The sequence below is a fragment of the Bombina bombina genome, chromosome 8, assembly GCF_027579735.1.
Source record: "Bombina bombina isolate aBomBom1 chromosome 8, aBomBom1.pri, whole genome shotgun sequence".
Taxonomy (NCBI): Eukaryota; Metazoa; Chordata; class Amphibia; order Anura; family Bombinatoridae; genus Bombina; species Bombina bombina.
The window spans coordinates 303235220-303255637 of record NC_069506.1 but is presented as its reverse complement, the minus strand read 5'-3'; the positions used below and the strand labels follow the sequence as shown (position 1 = coordinate 303255637).

General features: G+C 38.9%; 1 protein-coding gene across 1 annotated transcript in view; it reads left to right on the top strand.

Annotated features, from left to right (window-relative positions):
- ADAMTS15 (ADAM metallopeptidase with thrombospondin type 1 motif 15) overlaps positions 1-20418 on the top strand; it is a 94173-nt gene that overhangs the window by 3486 nt on the left and 70269 nt on the right. The gene's annotated exons all lie outside the window — the stretch shown is intronic.

Below are 20418 nucleotides of genomic sequence, written 5' to 3'. Positions count from 1 at the left end.
CCAATCACAGGCTGTGTTAAGCTTAGAATCAGCAGTGTATTGTCACTCAACAGCTGACTTTAACTATGTGTTTATCTCATTAACAGGGTATAAACACAAATGAGTCTATCACAATCCTTTAGAAATAAGATTCAAATATATTGGTATTTTTGCAGATAAATAATTTGATAAGCTTTTCTAAAGCATTGTAATGGACCTAATAATTATATTCAAGCAACAGTACAGTTAAAAGCATTTATGCCCCTTTAACATAAAACAGTGTTTTTTTTCCCTTCATTCATTCATCTGTTTCTATCATGCTCATCCCCTTACAACTGGGAGTTAACAAGAAAACCTGTATGTCAGGGAGTTAATGACACATTACAGAATAATCTGTCGGAAAAAATAAGCTGTTTTGGCATTCAGCAGCTTTACATAAGAACTCATTTTATTTATGGAACCAACGCTGCTCACGTGACTGTAGCAATCCTTAACCATTTGTGTGCCAGAGAGCGAGAGCCGCAGCACATCGGAGCCTATATTGGCAGCCGAGGGGTTAAACATAATCTCTAAACTAATTGATTAATCTCTGCAGGATGACAGTGGGGAAAATAGCGACAGTTTTGTAATATGATCCTGAAATATGTAATCACTGCAGGTTAATTCTGGCTACAGTACAATTTAGGGCACTTACAGTAAACTATAGTAAAAGTTTATAATATAATCTGAAGGGTAGAAATCTGAGCTGGTGGTGACCAAATGTAACTGGAGAATATGTGTTGCAGTCTGTAAACTCTTAAAACTATAATTGAATTACCATAAACTCTGCTGTCCTGTTAAAGGAGCAGATTTGCAAAAAGAAAGTGCTCTAATATAATAAACAGCTTTATTAGCACCCTATTACTTGTATACAACTATGTGCTAGATTACCTGGGGAGGGGAAACATATTAATGTTATTGGGCATTAAAGGGACATAAAACCCATTTGTTTCACGATTCAGACAGAGCATACCACATTAGATAGCTTTCTAATTATCTTCTATTATCAAACTTATTTATTCTCTTGGCATTTTTTTGTTAAAGGAGTGGCAATGGGAGCTAGCAGATCATGTTAGGCGAGCCAATGGCAAGAGGCACATAAGTGCAGCCACCAATCAGCAGCTAGCTCTGAGAAGTGCATTAGGTATGCTTTTAACAATGTTATCAACGGAACAAAGCAAATGAGATAAAATAAGTAAATTGGAAAGTTGTTTAAAATGGCACACTCTGTCTAAACTGCACACTCTGTCTTAATTGCACACTCTGTCTGAATCATGAAAATTTGGTTTTGATTTTACTGTCCCTTTAACATTGCTGAAGTTTGATCAGTAGTGCTTCTATTTTTGTGCTTGAGTGAGTCTAGTGTGTGCTATATCCCCCAGATAATAGACTTTTATGGGGTACGCAGTAAAGTTAATGATGGACATTGCTTGATGGCTAAGCTTATACATAAACACATACACACACATACACAAACATATATACACACATATACACACACACACATACACACATACACACATACACAAACATATATACACACACATACACATACACACATACACACATACACAAACATATATACACACACATAAACGCATACACACACATATACACACAAATAAACACATACACACACATAAACACATACATACATACACATACACATAAACACATACATACACACACATACATAGACATACAAATGCATACACACACGTACGCAAATACACACACATATACATACACACACATAAACACACACACACACATATGCACACACACATGCAGACAGACACACATACACATAATACCCTCACACACATGCACACGCATATACAAGCAGACATACATACCCTTACACTCTCTCACACACACAGATGACACACACACATACATAAACATACAAACATATATACATACACACAGAGGCACACATACAAACACATACATACAGACACACATGCATACATAAACATACACACATATATATACACATACATGCATACATACACATACATATAAATATACAAACATATACACAAAAACACACACACACACATACAACCACATACACACACATACATAGACATACACACATATAAACACGCACACACACTCATACATAAACATACACACACACACAGAGACATACACCCTTAACCACTGCCAAGTAGCATTACTTGTAAAATACTACATCCCTTTAATTATGCTACAATGCTACAAAACCTTTTTATAATTTGAGCTCAAACACAAAACTTAACTTGCCAGTTATAATGCAAACACAACGAGTCTCTGCACTATCCATTAGTGGATATAAATAAATTCTGATAATGGCCTTGGTAGCGTTATTTGGCTCTTTTTGGGTCCGTACTTGTGAAAGTACAATGCACAAAAATCTAGATTTGCACAAATCTTAAGGGCTTGAACCCCCACTGGACATTCCTCTCTTAATACAACACACAATTATTTAATTTTTACCCGAACAAAAACTCTGACACCAAGTTGGGTTAAGACCGGTCATGGTCACTTTTATTAATAACTTAAACATTTAACTGTAGACTTTCACAAAGTCTTTAACTTAAGTGGCGGCATCTGAACATTCTAGCTAACCCCAAACATCAAGAGGACAAAGCACTAGGTGTCATGCGGGACCTCTGCTAAGCCCCGCCTATGAGGAGCAGCAAACGCCCTAGAAGAGCAGGCCCGCGGAGTGGAGCACCCCTAGGCTGGTGCCTAGGGACATCGCTCCAACCATTAGCACCCACCCACTACACTGCAACACTCACACACTGCTAGATCCCATGTCAGACAGGGGGTAAGGCCCTTAATACGTTCCATACTGACAAGCAGCCCTACACTATCATTGTGTGTGTTACACTTTCACAAGATAAAACCGGCTCTGAAAAGAGCAGAATACCGCTACCCATGGCCATATTCGTCACTCGTTTATGTAAACAAATTCATATGCCTACACTATAAACAGAGCTGATGATCAGAAAGAGTCATAAACAGTTGTTTAGGGATTAACAGGTTAAATAGTCCAGTAATCAGACCGTGTCATACACAGGTATTCCTTCAGGCAGTGAGCAAGGTTAAAGGGACTCCATAAAGTGGCGGCAAAACTACCTGCTAGGGTTAATGGTGCATGAAGCATGTGTTTTATTTCCATAAATATTCCAAACTCATTAGACTTTTCCAATAGATCTTAGTATATATTTAACTATTGTACTTATTTCTACCTTCTTAAATTCTGTTTTTAAATTCCAGACAAATGTCTCCCAATGTTAAACAAACAAAATCCCACATACAATAAATGCTCGCACACATATCCCTGCAGAGCCGTGACTTCTGCAACGCCAAATGACTTTAGTTTCCAAAGCTCGGCCAAGTAAAGCATTAGTTCTATAGCCTTGCACAATAAATAAACACTATGGGATATGCAGAAATATTGTTTTATTTAGTGAAGTATGTGTTTTATTGCTAGTGAGCTATAAAGAACTGATACCAAAATCTATTTACATCAAGTGAAATTAAAATATTTGTATCCCTAATGTAAATCATTATATTTCCTAAATAAACACAGTAAGAGCATGGAGCATATATGATATATGAGTTTTTTAATTTACATTAATACAATAAACATGTGGTAAGGGGAGAAGTTATGCTGCTTATTTTCTTGTGAACTGGGGGGTAGGTATTATGATCCCAGTGTGCCCTTTCACTGTATGTACACTTTGTTTTTGGATGCTTTCTGATTTTCAAAAACATATGTGTTGTATCTAGAAGATTCATGCTGCTTGTGAATAGATGGATAGTTTGCAATCATCATCATTATTATTATTAGCATTTATTTGTAAAGGCTGGGTGCATGAGTAAGGGCACACATTGATGTTGATTCACGGTAAAAAAAAAAGATATAAAGAATCACAGAATAAAGAAAACAAATTGAAACATGAAGAGGATTAGAACTGACCTACTCCAAAGAGATTACAATCTATAGGACTGATGTGACTGTTGAATGAGCTTTGTGTGTACAAAATGCCAAAGCTTTATTTAAAGTGATAGTAAATCCTAGCGTTTTTGAAACATTAGGATTCACCAGTGCCTTAAATAATGGGGACCTTAATGCTGAAAGTACCTTTATTTGCCTGTGTATTTATGCCAAGCTGAGCGCCTGCAGCCACTTACAGCAAAACTCTATTAAGGTGGTGTTTCCACCTCAGAGCCAATATCCGTGGTAGCTGATCAGCATTATGCCGTATGGCTATCACACTATTGGCTTAGACATGTAAAGGTCACCTCATTGGGAAAATAGCGTTTTGCCATGGGCGGAGAGAGGCGCTCAGCTCCGCATAAACTCACAGGCAAATAAAGGTATTTTCAGCATGAAGTATTTTATACTTCATGACTGAAAGTCCCCTTTATTTAAACCACTGCAAATCCTAGCATTTCAAAATGCTAGGTTTTATCATCACCTTTTATAAGCAATAGAAACACGTGCCTTTATATATATATATTATACAGTATATATATATATATATATATACAGTATATAGTATTTTAGTATGTTAAACCATAGGGTTTGCTAAGGAAAATGTAAAAAGCATACATCAATTTAATTTTTTATACATTAAAGGGACAGTATACACTAATTTTCATATAACTGCATGTAATAGACACTACTATAAGGAATAATATGCACAGATACTGATATAAAATCCAGTATAAAACCATTTAAAAACTTAGTTAGAAGCTCCCAGTTTAGCACTGTTGAAAAGGTTACCTGGAACACCCACTAAAAGTGGTTGTATAGCAAAGAGAGCAGACACTCCCCCCCCCCCTCCTCTGCAAATAAAAAAAACTCTTTACACAAACAGGAGCAAGCTGGAATAGGTATACATCAGTATTGTCCTAAAACTTTGGGGCTTGGGTAGGAGTCTGAAAATCAGTGCAAAACATTTAAGAAAGAAAAATCCATCAGGTTGAGTGAAGAAACTAACTCAAGCTAAACATCTAGCAGCTCAGAGATGGAGAATGAAGCTGAATTTGAGGCAAAGCTATAGAAGTCTGGGATCTGAAGAATCTCACAAAAGAGCAGATTTTGTCTGATTCAGCCAGATGTGAGCAAGTGTCAGCGCCAAACCCCTAGCAAAATGATCTGACCGTTCCTATCCTGGCGTGTACTCTGAGGCAACCTATTAACCTCTCTGGTGCTAGTAGGAAATGAGGATCATGGACAACAGAAATAGCTTACAAATCTTAAAGGGACACACATCCTATTAACAGTAAAGTAAAGTCAAAATTAGACTTTCATTATTCAGATAGAACATGCAATTTTAAAGAAATCTCCAATTTAGTTCTATTATCAAATTTTCCTTGGTCTCTTGCTATCCTTTGTTGAAGACTAAACCTAGGTAGGAATGTTCATGTATCTATAGCAGTGTTTGTAACTATGTATAACATTGCTATAAAAAATGTTGCACAAACTTCTGCCATAGACTCCTATAGATACATGCACACTCCCGAGCTCAGCTAGAATTACTCTTTAAGAAAGGATACCAAAAAGTAAAATTGATAATACAAATAAATTGGAAATTTGTTTATTATGTCAAGCTCTATCCAATCAAATAAAGGTAAATTTTTACTTTACTGTTCCTTTAAGCAATATACTAGCAGAGTTTCCACATCAACCATGTTTTCCTGGATGAGTTACACATGTTGCAGGGTTTGCAGGTAGGGACATGAATTATACCTCTGGACAGCACTATTTGTGTCCCCCCCTGAAGACCTTACAGCATGTGTAATTCATAATAACCGGGGAAACATGGCTGAGGTGCGAACCCTACAATATAGACAGCTACCTACAAGTGTTTTCTCAAACAGAGGAGCATTCCTGGTTAGCTGAATTAAAAAAAAAACCTGCACTACACTCCCTATCATTTTTATGTCTGAGCTGTATACACTTTGTTTCAGAAGATGTACTGGCAAATGTGCAAGCAGACAATAATAATGAACATACAAAGGGTGACCTCAATGGTAACAGTTGTGTTTTCATAAACCTACACCTAGAGGAGCCAATGGGGCATATGTATCAATCTCAGTATGGAGCTTGATGCCCCGTGTTTCTGGCAAACCTGTAGGCTCGCCAGAAACACCAGTTATGAAGCAGCCGTCACAAAGACTGCTGCTCCATAACCTGTCCACCTGCTCTGAGCAGGCAGACACACATCGCCGGAAATAAATCCGATTGAGTACGATCGGGTTGATTGACACCTCCCTGCTGGCGGCCGCGAGTCTGCAGGGGGCGGCGTTGCACCAGCAGCTCTTGTGAGCTGCTGGTGCAATGCTGAATACGGCGAGCGTATTGCTCGCCGTATTCAGGGAAGTCTGGCGGACCTGATCCGCACTGTCGGATCAGGTCCGCCAGACTTTGATAACTAGAGGCCAATGTCTCTTACAAGCTAACAATACATATTATATGGGGGACCTCCAAGGGTCCATAGTATCCCCCAACATCTTGTAGAAGTTCCACTGGAGACTTCTGGTACTGCTCACTAGCTGTTAATAAATTGTATTCCCAGTGATCCATTTTACCTACTAGCGTGTATTCAAATGTTTAAAGATAACTCCCTTACCTTTATTTAGTAATTTGAAGTAGCTACTTTTGTCTGTTGTATCCCCATCTATACTGGAAACTTCAGTATTACTTTATGGGCTATAGAAAAGTTAAAGAGGTATCTAGAGAAATCCCACTTCCAATTGGGGTGGGAGACATAGGTAAGTATTGGCTATTGTGTATACAGACAGATATAAGATAATGATACCTTTTGGGTATAGAGAGAAAGATAAGGTATAGGGTGCCTGCTCTCCCTTCAAGCTTAGCACATTTAGTTGATTGTGATTTAAATAAGCAAAAACAGCTATGTAATAAACATAAATACACCATAATGAGCAATTTCCTTTACATATTATACTCTGCATGTTGGAAGTACTTTAAGGGTAAAGATTGTTAACTGTTCTATATATTAATCCCTGATACAGTTTGAATGGAGGGATTTGAATCAGTGAGAACTTTCTATTTATTCTGGTGTGACAAAACATATTTATGTGAATTATTAAAACAGGTGCAGTGCTTGTCTTGCAGTGGTGGCGCACAGCTATGCAGTGTAAGACTGGCGCATTAAAGTGAATGTAAATTTTGATGTTTAAGTGCCCGGTTTTTAAAACTTTGATTAAAAACAGGGGCACTTTAATTCATCAAAATTTACATTTCACTCCTGTTGTGACAAAAAACTTACCTTTTAATCTTCACAGCAGCTACAGCTTTCTCCGGTCTCACAAGCCATTTCTGATGTCAGAAATGATTGATAGGTCATCCTCCAATCACAGATTCCCCCCCGGGGGATTCAGTGTCTGATTCACTGCTGTGATTGGAGGAAGCCAGATACCTCATTTTAGACCCAGGAAGAGGCTTTGAAACAGGTGGAGGAAGCTGGAGCTGCTGTGAAGATTAAAAGGTAAGTTTTTTTTCACAACAGGAGTGAAATTCAAATATTGATGAATTAAAGTGCCCCTGTTTTTAATCAAAGTTTTAAAAACCGGGCACTTTAGCATCAAAATTTACATTCACTTTAACAGACCTTACATAGCACATGTGAATTATCTCTTTAGGGAATACAGTTTTTATTTTGTAATCTTGCTCTTCCCATATGTGGGAAAAAAAAGTTCTGATTATGAAGGAATTTGAACGTTGTGTCCTGTTTGCTTGGCCAGTATTCTTTCCAAAGTTTCATGAACTTCCGTTCTTTGCTTTTTTGAGATATCAAATCCTAAATAAAGAAGTAATCTTGTTTGCTTTTCTTGGGAAACTAAAACCTAAATAATTACCAGGAGTAGAGACGACTTTGGCAAGAATAAAGAATAACCTAATTAATGGAATCTTTTTATTGCAGTTATGTTCATTTTATTATAAAAAAAAAAACTTCATAATTTTGACAGTACATCACTTCCAGCATGAACATATAAATCTAGACACAGCAAAGTATTACAGATTCTCTAGAAACATTTTTGGAATTATTATTTTCAAAAATATTTTGTTTAAAAGTTACATCTGCTTTATAATTGTTGGTGACTCCTCTTTCATGTTAAGCAGATAAAACATTTTTTGCAATTGGAAGCATGTTGTATAAACGCTTTTAATAGAAGAAGCTGACACAATCTACCATTTTGACATGAACTAGCTTAACTAGTCTAACTGTGAAACTATCAAATGCACTGATAAGATAATATTATTACATGCCCTATCTGAATTATGAAAGTTTAATTTTGACTTGACTGTCCCTTTAATAAATTACATGCTAAGGGGGTTCAAGGGGATAACAAAGGAGGATATGAACTGGGGTTAGAAAAGTTTAGTGTAGATTGTATGCATCCCTGAACAGTAGAGTCTTTAGAGAGTGCTTGAAACTTTCAAAACTAGGCGAGAGTCTTGTGGAGTGAGGCAAAAATAGGGGTCAGTCTTGAGAAGTCCTGTAGACAGGAATGTGAGGCGGTAACAAGAGAGGAGGAGGTCGTGAGCAGAGCAAAGGGGATGGGGGGTTTCTGGAGACAAGGTCTGAGATATAGGGGGGAGCAGTGGAATGGAGTCTTGTATGTCAGAGTCAGGATTTTGGGGCCCATTCATCAAGCTCCGGAAGGAGCTTGAGGGCCTGTGTTTCTAAAGACCTCTGCTCCATAACCTGTGGAGTAGGCAGACAGACATCGCCACAATTCAACCCGATCGAGTATGATTGGGCTGATTGATACCCCTTCTCTTGTGAGCTGCTGGTGCAATGCTAAATACGGAGAGTGTATTGCTCTCCGCATTCAGCGAGGTCTGTCGGACCTGATCCGCACTATTGGATCAGGTCCGACAGACCTTTCATAAATAGGGGCCTTTGTGTTTAATTCTGGAGGCTAGAGGAAGCCAGTGAAGGGATTGGCAGAGAGGTGCAGCAGATAAAGAGTGGCGATGTGTAAGGAAGATCAGCCTGGCAGAGCTGTTCATTATAGGTTGTAAAAGAGCTAGATGGCAGCTAGGGAGACCAGAGAGGATTGAGTTGCAGTAGTCAAGGTGGGAAAGGATGAGGGAGTGGATTAAAATCTTAGTTGTGTCTTGTGTAAGGAAATGTCAAATTTTAGAGATGTTTTTAAGGTGGAAGCAGCAGGAATTAGCAAAAGACTGAATGTGAGGAGTGAAAGAAAGATCTGAGTCAATTGTGACCCCAAGACATTGGGCATGCGGGGTAGGCATAATGATGGAGTTATCGACAGTTATAGAAAAATCGGATGTAGAGATTTTGGAAGACGGGGGGGAAATAAGGAGCTCAGTTTTGGAGAGATTTAGCTTAAGGTAGTAAGAGGACATCCAGGATGAGGTATATATAGGTATATACAGATATATATAGAAATATGTATTTAAAATAAAAAATAAAATTTTCCTGTATGTGAAGAACAATGGAATTTAAAATAACAAAATTTCTGCTTACCTGATAAATTTCTTTCTTTTGCGATGTACAGAGTCCACGTATTCATTCTAACTTGTGGGATATTGTCCTTCCTGACAGGAAGTAGCAAAGAGAGCACCACAGCAGAGCTGTCTATATAGCTCCCTCCTTAACTCCACCCCCCCCAGTCATTCGACCAAAGGCCAAGGAAGAAAAGGAGAAACTATAAGGTGTAGAGGTGACTGAAGTTTACATAAAAAAATACTATCTGTTTTGAATAGACAGGGTGGGCCGTGGACTCGGTACATCGCAAAAGAAAGAAATTTATCAGGTAAGCACAAATTTTGTTTTCTTTTGCATGATGTACCGAGTCCACGGATTCATCCTAACTTGTGGGATACCAATACCAAAGCTTTAGGACACGGATGAAGGGAGGGACAAGACAGGAACCTAAACGGAGGGCAACACTGCTTGCAAAACCTTTCTCCCAAAAATAGCCTTCAAAGAAGCAAAAGTATCACATTTATAAAATTTTGAAAAGGCATGAAGCGACGACCAAATCACAGCCTTACAAATCTGTTCAACAGCATCATTTTTAAAAGCCCATGTGGAAGCTACCGCTCTAGTAGAATGAGCTGTATTCCTTTCAGGAGGCTGCTGTCCAGCAGTCTCATAAGCCAAACGGATGATGCTTTTCAGCCAAAAGGAAAGAGAAGTCGCCGTAGTCTTTTGACCCCTACGCTTTCCAGAATAGACAACAAACAAAGAAGATGTTTGACGAAAATCTTTGGTTGCCTGCAAATAAAATTTCAAAGCATGAACCACGTCCAAGTTGTGCAACAGACGTTCCTTCTTACAAGATGGATTAGGACACAGAGAAGGAACAACAATTTCTTGATTGATATTCCTGTTAGTAACAACCTTAGGTAGGAACCCAGGCTTGGTACGCAAAACCACCTTATCAGCATGGAACACAAGATAAGGAGAGTCACATTGTAATGCAGATAGTTCAGAAACTCTTCGAGCTGAAGAGATAGCAACTAGGAACAAAACTTTCCAAGATAAAAGCTTAATATCTATGGAATGCATGGGTTCAAACTGAACCCCCTGAAGAACTTTAAGAACTAAATTTAGACTCCATGGCGGAGCAATGGGTTTAAACACATGCTTAATTCTAACTAAAGCCTGACAAAAAGCCCGAACATCTGGAACATCTGCCAGACACTTGTGCAACAAAATAGACAGAGCAGATATCTGTCCCTTTAGGGAACTAGCTGATAATCCTTTCTCCTATCCCTCTTGGAGAAAAGACAAAATCCTAGGAATCCTGTTTTTACTCCAGGAGAAGCCTTTGGATTTGCACCAAAAAAGATATTTACGCCATATCTTATGATAAATTTTCCTGGTAACAGGCTTTCGAACCTGAATCAAGGTATTTATTACTGACTCAGAGAAACCCCCCTTTGATAGAATCAAGCATTCAATGTCCAAGCAGTCAGTTGCAGAGAAATTAGATTTGGATGCTTGAATGGACCTTGAATCAGAAGGTCCTGTCTCGATGGCAGAGACCATGGTGGAAGGGATGACATGTCCACCAGGTCTGCATACCAAGTCCTGCATGGCCACGCAGGCGCTATCAAAATCACTGATGCTCTCTCCTGTTTGATTCTGGCAATCAGAAGTGGAAGGAGAGGGGAAGGTAAAAAACACATAAGCCAGGTTGAACGACCAGGGTACTGCTAGAGCATCTATCAGTACAACCTGAGGATCCCTTGACCTGGAGCCATAACGAGGAAGTTTGGCGTTCTGACAAGATGCCATCAGATCCAACTCTGGTGTGCCCCATAGCCGAACCAGCTGAGCAAACACCTCTGGATGGAGTTCCCACTCCCCCGGATGAAAAGTCTAACAACTTAGAAAATCTGCCTCCCAGTTCTCTACACCTGGGATATAGATCACTGACAGATGGCAAGAGTGAGCCTCTGCCCATTGGATTATCCTTAAGACCTCTATCATCGCTAAGGAACTCTTTGTTCCGCCCTGATGATTGATATAAGCCACAGTCGTGATGTTGTCCGACTGAAACCTGATGAATCTTGCTGAAGCCAGCTGAGGCCATGCCTGGAGAGCATTGAATATCGCTCTTAATTCCAGAATATTTATCGGTAGGAGAGCCTCCTCCTGAGTCCACAAACCCTGAGCTTTCAGGGAATTCCAGACTGCACCCCAGCCCAGAAGACTGGCATCTGTCGTCACTATAACCCATTCTGGCCTGCGGAAACACATTCCCTGGGACAGATGATCCTGTGACAACCACCAAAGAAGAGAGTCTCTGGTCTCTTGATCCAGATTTATCTGAGGAGATAAATCCACTAATCCCCATTCCACTGATTGAGCATGCATAGTTGCAGTGGTCTGAGATGCAAACGAGCAAACGGAACTATGTCCATTGCTGCTACCATTAGTCCGATTACCTCCATACACTGAGCCACTGACGGCTGAGGAATGGAATGAAGAGCTCGGCAGTTGGACAAAATATTTGATTTCCTGACCTCCGTCAGAAATATTTTCATGTCCACCGAGTCTATCAGAGTCCCTAGAAATGAAACTCTTGTGAGGGGGGAAAGAGAACTCTTTTTTTACGTCCACTTTCCACCCGTGAGACCTTAGAAAGGCCAACACTAAGTCTGTGTGAGACTTGGCTAGTTGGAAGGATGACGCTTGAATTAGAATGTCATCTAGATAAGGCGCCACTGCTATGCCCCGTGGCCTTAGAACCGCCAGAAGGGACCCTAGCACCTTCGTGAAGATTTGCGGTGCCGTGGCCAACCCGAAAGGAAGAGCCACAAACTGATAATGCTTGTCCAGAAAGGCGAACCTGAGGAACTGGTGATGATCTTTGTGGATAGGAATGTGCAGATACGCATCCTTTAAGTCCACGGTGGTCATATATTGACCCTCCTGGATCAATGGTAAGATAGTCCGAATGGTCTCCATCTTGTAAAGATGGAACTCTTAGGAATTGGTTTAGGATCTTGAGATCCAGAATTGGTCTGAAGGTTCCCTCCTTTTTGGGAACTATAAACAGATTGGAGTAGAACCCCTGCCCCTGTTCTGCTTTTGGAACTGGGCAGATCCACCCATGGTAAAAAGGTCTTCTACACAGCGTAAGAATGCCTCTCTTTTTGTCGGGTTTACAGACAATTGAGAAAGATGGAACCTCCCCCTTGGAGGGGAATCTTTGAAATCTAGAAGGTATCCCTGGTTTACAATTTCTACTGCCCAGGAATCCTGAACGTCTCTAGCCCAGGCCTGAGCAAAGAGAGAGAGTCTGCCCCCTACTAGATCCGGTCCTGGATCGGGGGCTACCCCTTTATGCTGACTTAATGGCAGCAGCAGGCTTTTTGGCCTGTTTACCCTTGTTCCAAGCCTGATTAGGTCTCCAGGTTGGCTTGGGTTGAGCAAAGTTCCCCTCTTGCTTTGCATCAGGGGGAGAGGTAGAGGGACAACTCTTGAAGTTTTGAAAGGAACGAAAATTATTTTGTTTGGTCCTTATCTTATTTGACTTATCCTGAGGGAGGGTATGACCCTTCCCTCCAGTAATGTCTGAAATGATCTCTTTCAATGCAGGCCCAAATAGGGTCTTACCTTTGAAAGGGATGGACAAAAGTTTAGATTTAGATGACACATCAGCTGACCAGGACTTAAGCCATAACGCTCTATGTGCTAAAATGGCAAAACCTGAATTCTTAGCCACTAATTTAGCAAGATGAAAAGCGGCGTCTGTATTAAAAGAATTAGCCAACTTAACAGCCTTAATTCTGTCCAAAATGTCATCTAGTGGGGTCTCCATCTGAAGAACCTCTTCTAGAACCTCAAACCAAAGGGCAGCTGCAGTGGTTACAGGAACAATGCATGCTATAGGTTGAAGAAGAAAACCTTGATGAACAAAAATTTTCTTTAGGAGACCCTCTAATTTTTTATCCATAGGATCAATGAAAGCACAACTGTCTTCAATAGGTATAGTTGTACGCTTAGCCAGGGCAGAAATAGTGTTCTCCACCTTAGGGACCGTCTGCCATGAGTCCTTTATGGTGTCAGAAATGGGAAAAATTTTCTTAAAAACAGGAGGGGGAGAGAACGGAATACCTGGTTTATTGCACTCCTTAGTAACAATGTCCGAAATCCTCCTAGGGACCGGAAACACATCAGTGTAAACAGGAACCTCTAAATATTTGTCCATTTTACATAATTTCTCTGGAACTACAATAGGGTCACAATCAGTAGCTAAAACCTCCCTGAGCAATAAGCGGAGGTGCTCTAGCTTAAATTTAAATGCCGTCATATCTGAATCTGTCTGAGAGAACATCTTTCCTGAATCAGAAACCTCTCCCTCAGACAGCAAATCGCTCATCCCTACCTCAGAACATTGTGAGGGAATATCGGATACGGCAACTAAAGCGTCAGAAGGCTCAGCATTTGTTCTTAACCCAGAGCTACTGCAACCCAGGCAGTTTAGATAAAACCTCTGTGAGGGTAGTATTCATAACTGAAGCCACATCTTGCAGGGTGAAAGAATTAGATGCACTAGAAGTACTTGGCGTCGCTTGTGCAGGCGTTACTGGTTGTGACACTTGGGGAGAACTAGATGGCAAAACCTGATTTCCTTCTGTCTGAGAATCATCTAATGCCAAACTTTTATAAGTCAAAATATGCTGTTTGCAATTTATAGACATATCAGTACAAGTGGGACACATTCTAAGAGGGGGTTCCACAATGGCTTCTAAACAAATTGAACAATGAGTTTCCTCAGTGTCAGACATGTTTAACAGACTAGTAATAAAGCAAGCAAGCTTGGAAAACACTTTATTTAATGAAAAAAACACAAACTGCAAAACAGGTTAAAATTGCTTCAATTTTTCTGAAATTTTAACAGTGTACCCACTAAGCTTTAGAAGGATTGTACCACAAGTTTATAAGCAATAAACCCCCAAATGAAAAAAAACGAATTGAAATATGTCTAAAACCGGTTAAAACCCCTGTTAGCACCTTGCCACAGCTCTGCTGTGGCCCTAACTGCCCTTAGGAAGCGATAATATGGGGTTTAAAGCTTCAATTAGTCCCTCAGAAGACTCTCAGGACCTCAGGAGAAGTTGCTTGCTGCTTGTAAATGTAGGCCCCGCCCACCTCACTCGATGCTGCTGGGGCCTACACAAAACTAACAAACCCTGCCTGAAAGCCATGTGGGTTATAAACAACCCCAAAGAACCCTCAAGCAAATGTCCCATAAAACAGAAAACGTTACTCCCAGACACAAAAACGTTTGTCCCAAATTTACATAACAAACTGAGTGCCCACAAAAAATTAACCCTTTATGCAAGCTAGTAAAAACCTCTGATAACACTAGGATTACTGCTTACCCTTCCCCTAATGGGGACACTGTCAGCCTTTCTGAGTTAACACAGTCTCTGCAGAAAATATGACTGAACATACCTCATTGCTGTATAGCAAGAAACCGTTCCTCACACTGAAGTTTCCTGTACTCCTCAGCTTCTGTGGGAACAGCAGTGGACCTTAGTTACAAATGCTAAGATCATCATCCTCCAGGTAGAAATCTTCATCTATGTCCTGCCTGAGAGTAAATAGTACAACACCGGTACCATTTAAAAATAACAAATACTTGATTGAAGATAAAATAAAACTAACAGTTTAACACCTCTTCTCTTTACTCTTCCTGCTTAGAGCCAGCAAAGAGAATGACTGGGGGGTGGAGTTAAGGGGGGAGCTATATAGACAGCTCTGCTGTGGTGCTCTCTTTGCTACTTCCTGTCAGGAAGGACAATATCCCACAAGTTAGGATGAATCTGTGGACTCTGTACATCATGCAAAAGAAATTAATAACTTCTGAAGGGCTATCGCACGACCGATAAGTATTAGGTTTTCTTCTGCTGAGATCTCTATTGAAGTATATGGGCAGAATAACAGTGCAGTTGCAATATGCAAAGTAATCACGTTTGTGCTCGTCCGGTTTCGATCGTGCAGAAAACTTTTTCTTTCAACTTGTAATACTAGTGCAAACCCACTTGTGCAAAATGATTTCTTCTAGCAGGAGCGCAAAATAGCATGCCACTTGTAATCTAGCCATTACACAGCTATTTTCTCCTATTGCGTAAAAGGACTTAAAGGGACATGAAACCCAAACATTTTCTTTCATGATTCAGATAGAGAAAACTATTTTTAACAACTTTCTAATTTACTTCTATTATCTAATTCATTTAATTCTCTTTGTATCATTTGTTGAAGGAGCAGCAATGCATTACTGGTTTCTAACTGAACACATGGGTGAGCCAATGACAATCGGTATATATATATATATGCAGCCACCAATCAGCAGCGAGAACATAGGTTCTTTGCTGCTCCTGAGCGTGCCTAGATAAATCTTTCAGCAAATGATAACAAGAGAAGGAAGCAAATCAAGTAATATAGGTAAATTGGAAAGTTGTTTACAATTGCATCATCTATCTGAATCATGAAAGAAAAAAATTGTGTTTCATGTCCCTTTAATAAACTCAGGACAATGGGTTATTAAGTACCCCAAAAAGTTTTTGAAGTAGACATGTGTGTTGGCAAAACACACTGAAAATACTCTACTTTATTCCTTGTATGTGAGGCAGCTTTTAGCTGCAGCATTTTGCATCATTTAGACCACACAGATGTTCTAACCTGACCTCAGGCCTCCCCAGCAGGTCAGGTTTTCAGGATAACCTTGGTTACTAATCAGCTGATTATTTCACCTGTGCTCTAGTTCAGATATCCTCATAATCTGGCCTGTTAGGGAGGGCTGGGAACAGGTTTGATCACCAGTGATCTAGACTAGATAGATGATTTGGTATAGCTAAACAGAACTAATCAAGCCTTTTAGCCTTAGATGGTTGAACTGTATATTACTATTTAATATTTTTTTAATTAAAAAAAGTTGTAATTATAAGAAAATGCATTGCTTGTGTTACATTTTCTAAAATAGTTGTGTTTTTGGTCTTCTGACATAGGCTTCAAGGATATATAGTTTATAATTTTATTTCTCATAAGAACCAGTTTTGTGCTGCACATAAGTTAGGGAAAGCTATTCAGTGTTGTGCATCATTAAAACCATTAATTCATTTTCATGGCATGGTTCAGATGATGAGTTTTAGAGGATGGCACTTCAGTAAAGAATTATGGTTCTCTACCATAGTTGACAGAATACAGAAAGACTTCATTCTGGTTCAATAATTCCTGGACCTTGACTATAAATCTACCAGAAATATATGGCCCCATAATGAGTGACATTAGCAAATTGTGATTTGTAAATGAATAATCTAGATTTCAAAATAAAGGTGTTCATTTTTATGAATATACAACAGTGATATTTAAAGGGATAGAAAGGTCACAACTGAAACGTGCATGAGTGCATTTCAGTTTTAAATAGAAGCATTTTCACAATATACTTTAATTAACAAAAATAGTTTTTAGTGAACATTATTACTGTTTGTATACACACATATGCTGTGAGGGCCTGTGCACCAATATTCAAGTTCCGACAGCTGAGAGTGATGTGAATTGTGTCAATGAAGACTTAGTTTGTGCCATACAAGCCACTGCTTACTCTCTGAGACGGTTTGGTGTTCAAATAGTGATGCGTGAGCATGGTAGATTTATAGTCAAGGTCCTGGAATCATTGATTCATCTTCTATCTTCTGTCAACTATGGTAGAGAACCATAATTCTTTACTGATGTGCCATCTCATAAAAATCATCATCTCAACCATGCCATGAAAATGAATTAATGATTTTATTGATCCTTTTTAATATGTGAGTATTGTGCGGCACTGAGTATTGTGGTGCACTGCGTTTTGTGGGGCACTGAAATTTAGGTCTTCATACTTTGCTGATGATTGAGTACTGTTTGTTGTGGATTATGTTTTTAATATTTGTAGAATACATTTTGGACTTTTATACTTGGCACTTTGTCTGCAAATTGTTTGAGGAATCTTTTGTGTATTAGACCTTAAGTGTAACTGTAATGTACAAGTATATTTTGTCTGACATCTTATACTAAATGCAGACACTAAATTAGCAGTGTGCTTTTCTTTTTGTTGAAAAACAATGTTTGTTTTTTAATGTTTGTTTTCCCAAATAATTACCAGCTCATAAACATACAAAGTTTCGATATGCTATAATTTAACAACAAATTAACAGCAAGGCTGGTGCAAGAACATAATTTAGAGCTAATCTTCAACAATTTAAGTGAGTAATTTTGAACACAACAAAATACACATTTTGTCTAAGCACCCAAATTATAGATACCTTCTAATCATGTGACTTTCATTTGTATCACAATCTGTTTTTAGTTTTACAAACGTATTATCTATTTTGCAGCATAGGGTCTAAAAAAATGTCTAAAATGAAATCGCATATAAAGTAATTATATGTTGTTGTTTTTTTTAAATTGTTGTTTTTTTTGTTTTTTTGTTGTTGCATGTTTGCAAGGATGTTGTTCGATGAAAAGGAAACTCTTGGATTATATTATTTTTAAAGAATACAGTAATTGATTAATCAGGCCATTTCTTCCATGCAGAGACAGATGCCAATATTTACTGGGCAAGCAACAAGTACATATTACATTTAGTATGATTAAACAAATTCTACTGTATGTACCTTTAATCAATTAATTACTTTATATTCCCTAAACGCTGTGCCATGTACGGTTAGAAAAATTATGTCAGAATTCTGGGAACTTGGAGATGAAAGATAACAAATAATCTGTTCTCCAAATAGCTGCAGGCGGCAAGTACCCAGAGAATGCCAGGAATCCTTCAGCACAAAAACAGGAGACAACCGTGCCTGACAGCTAGGTACTACTTGTACCAGAGCCCCCATGGCTAGTGGGAAGGCGCAGCACTGGTTTCTGATTAATAAGTGCCTTTTATTCTCAGAACAAATACAAAATGATTGGTTCCACTTCACCTTGTAAATATAACATAATGCTATTTATCACTTTCTAGGTAAACAGACAAGAAAGGAAAATAAAGGAAAGGACAAACAATAAAAAAAAATGTGTAATCTTGTTCAAATAAGGGAAGAAAAAAGAAAAAGTACTGGAGTTCATATAGTGTAAACTAAAAATGAACATACAAGTAGGTTGAGTGTTATCTTGTAACTGGGTTCCCAGGGTTTTGTGAGTTGGGTTAAAGCTGAAATGTCAGTGTTTGTGTGATGTGTGCCAGGTGCGCATGCGCTAGATCAGGACACAATACATGAATTCTACTTGTGGCACAGAATGTATTTGTGCAAATCACCGCCAGTTAGCACTTCCCATTAAACATAAACAAATACATTGTGCTAGAGAAAAAAGTGAAGGCAAGTCTTATATAATGTTCTAATTTGTTAGAGAATATACATTTTGCATTATTGACCCTAGTTAGCTATGGGCTAGATTACAACTGGCGCTAATAATAACGTGGGACGCGATACGCAATATTGCTTAACAGCACAACTTGATATTAGAAGTCCATGGTAACCAAAGAAGGGTTAATGTGGCCGTCATTGCTCTAATGCAACCTATACTTTTAATGGATATCGTGAACACACATATATCCACCAATCAACGGCAGTTTCCTTCCCGGGAGCTAAAAAAACGTGACTCTGAAGCAGGAAACTGCTGTTGATTGGCGGATACGTGTGACTGTTGTGTTCTGCTCAGGAGCTGCAATGCAAACATTACATGCACTAATCAATTAGGCAATGTCATTGTTACATTAGAATCTCTATTTAAATCCAAGGAATGTGTTTTTGGGACAATGTTTTTAGATAGTTATTTAGCTCTGAATTTCTATCTCAGGCAGAGATTTGTGAAAGCTGCAAAATGCATAGAGAATTTCCAGCACTTCATGAAAATGTATAAACCCAACATAGCAAAGAGTTAGTCTGGTCACCTTATCAGCAGATGACTTGCTAGTGAGATACTCTGACTGCCTCTGTTAAACAGTAAGTTATGATGTTAGGCTATGGGGATTGTATTAGATAATAAACCGGGTTGTAATTCTTAAAAATCATTTGCAGATTGTTATGTTGGGAAATAGGTCATATAGCTTTTTAAGTTGGATAAGTTCTTGAGAGTAATGATCTGAGAACTATTGTAGGGAGATATATGTCCAGTATTTATGTAGCAATGAGGCAATGCATCTGCAAGGCCTAGACAGCTTATGAAATCCATAAATTCTTGGAATTCTAAAGAGCAGATGAAATGCAAATTTAGAAAAACAACAATCTACTGTATAAACATAACTCCCATCACTTTCCAGCTGCAGAAGTCTTTGGAAAGAGCTTTGGAGGCCCCCTAGGGGTTGGGAACAAGCAATCTAGGGGTGGAGTTAAGATAGGTCATGGACTTCGCTGAGGGAGTCATGAGTGTTCAAGGGCGTGGTTGGGTGGTATGGCCATTTATGGGTAGTTTTTAGATGGTCCCACTTTGACGTTTTGAAACGGACACGTTAAACAGGGAAAGGAAAGTGTTGGGAGGGACAGTGCAACAGAGTTCCCAAACAGTAACCATCTCTCAAAATGCAGAATGATTGAGTCCTGAATACATGTGTAAAAATGCATTGTATAATACCCTATATATCCAGAGAGAAGCCTTGTTAATACTCAGCAGTGGATTCTGGGTAGAGACATGCAAATATGATTCATAATGTTTCACTTTGTTACTATTTAAATTAAATTAAGAATTCTGTAACTTCATTAACCCAGTATTTTTTGTAGACAAAATAGGTATTAGTACAATTTTAAGGCACTTTTAGAGTATTTTACAAATAGACTTACAGACACAATAATTACAGATCAGTAGAGTTACTTTGAGGAGGCCTTGCATCTGA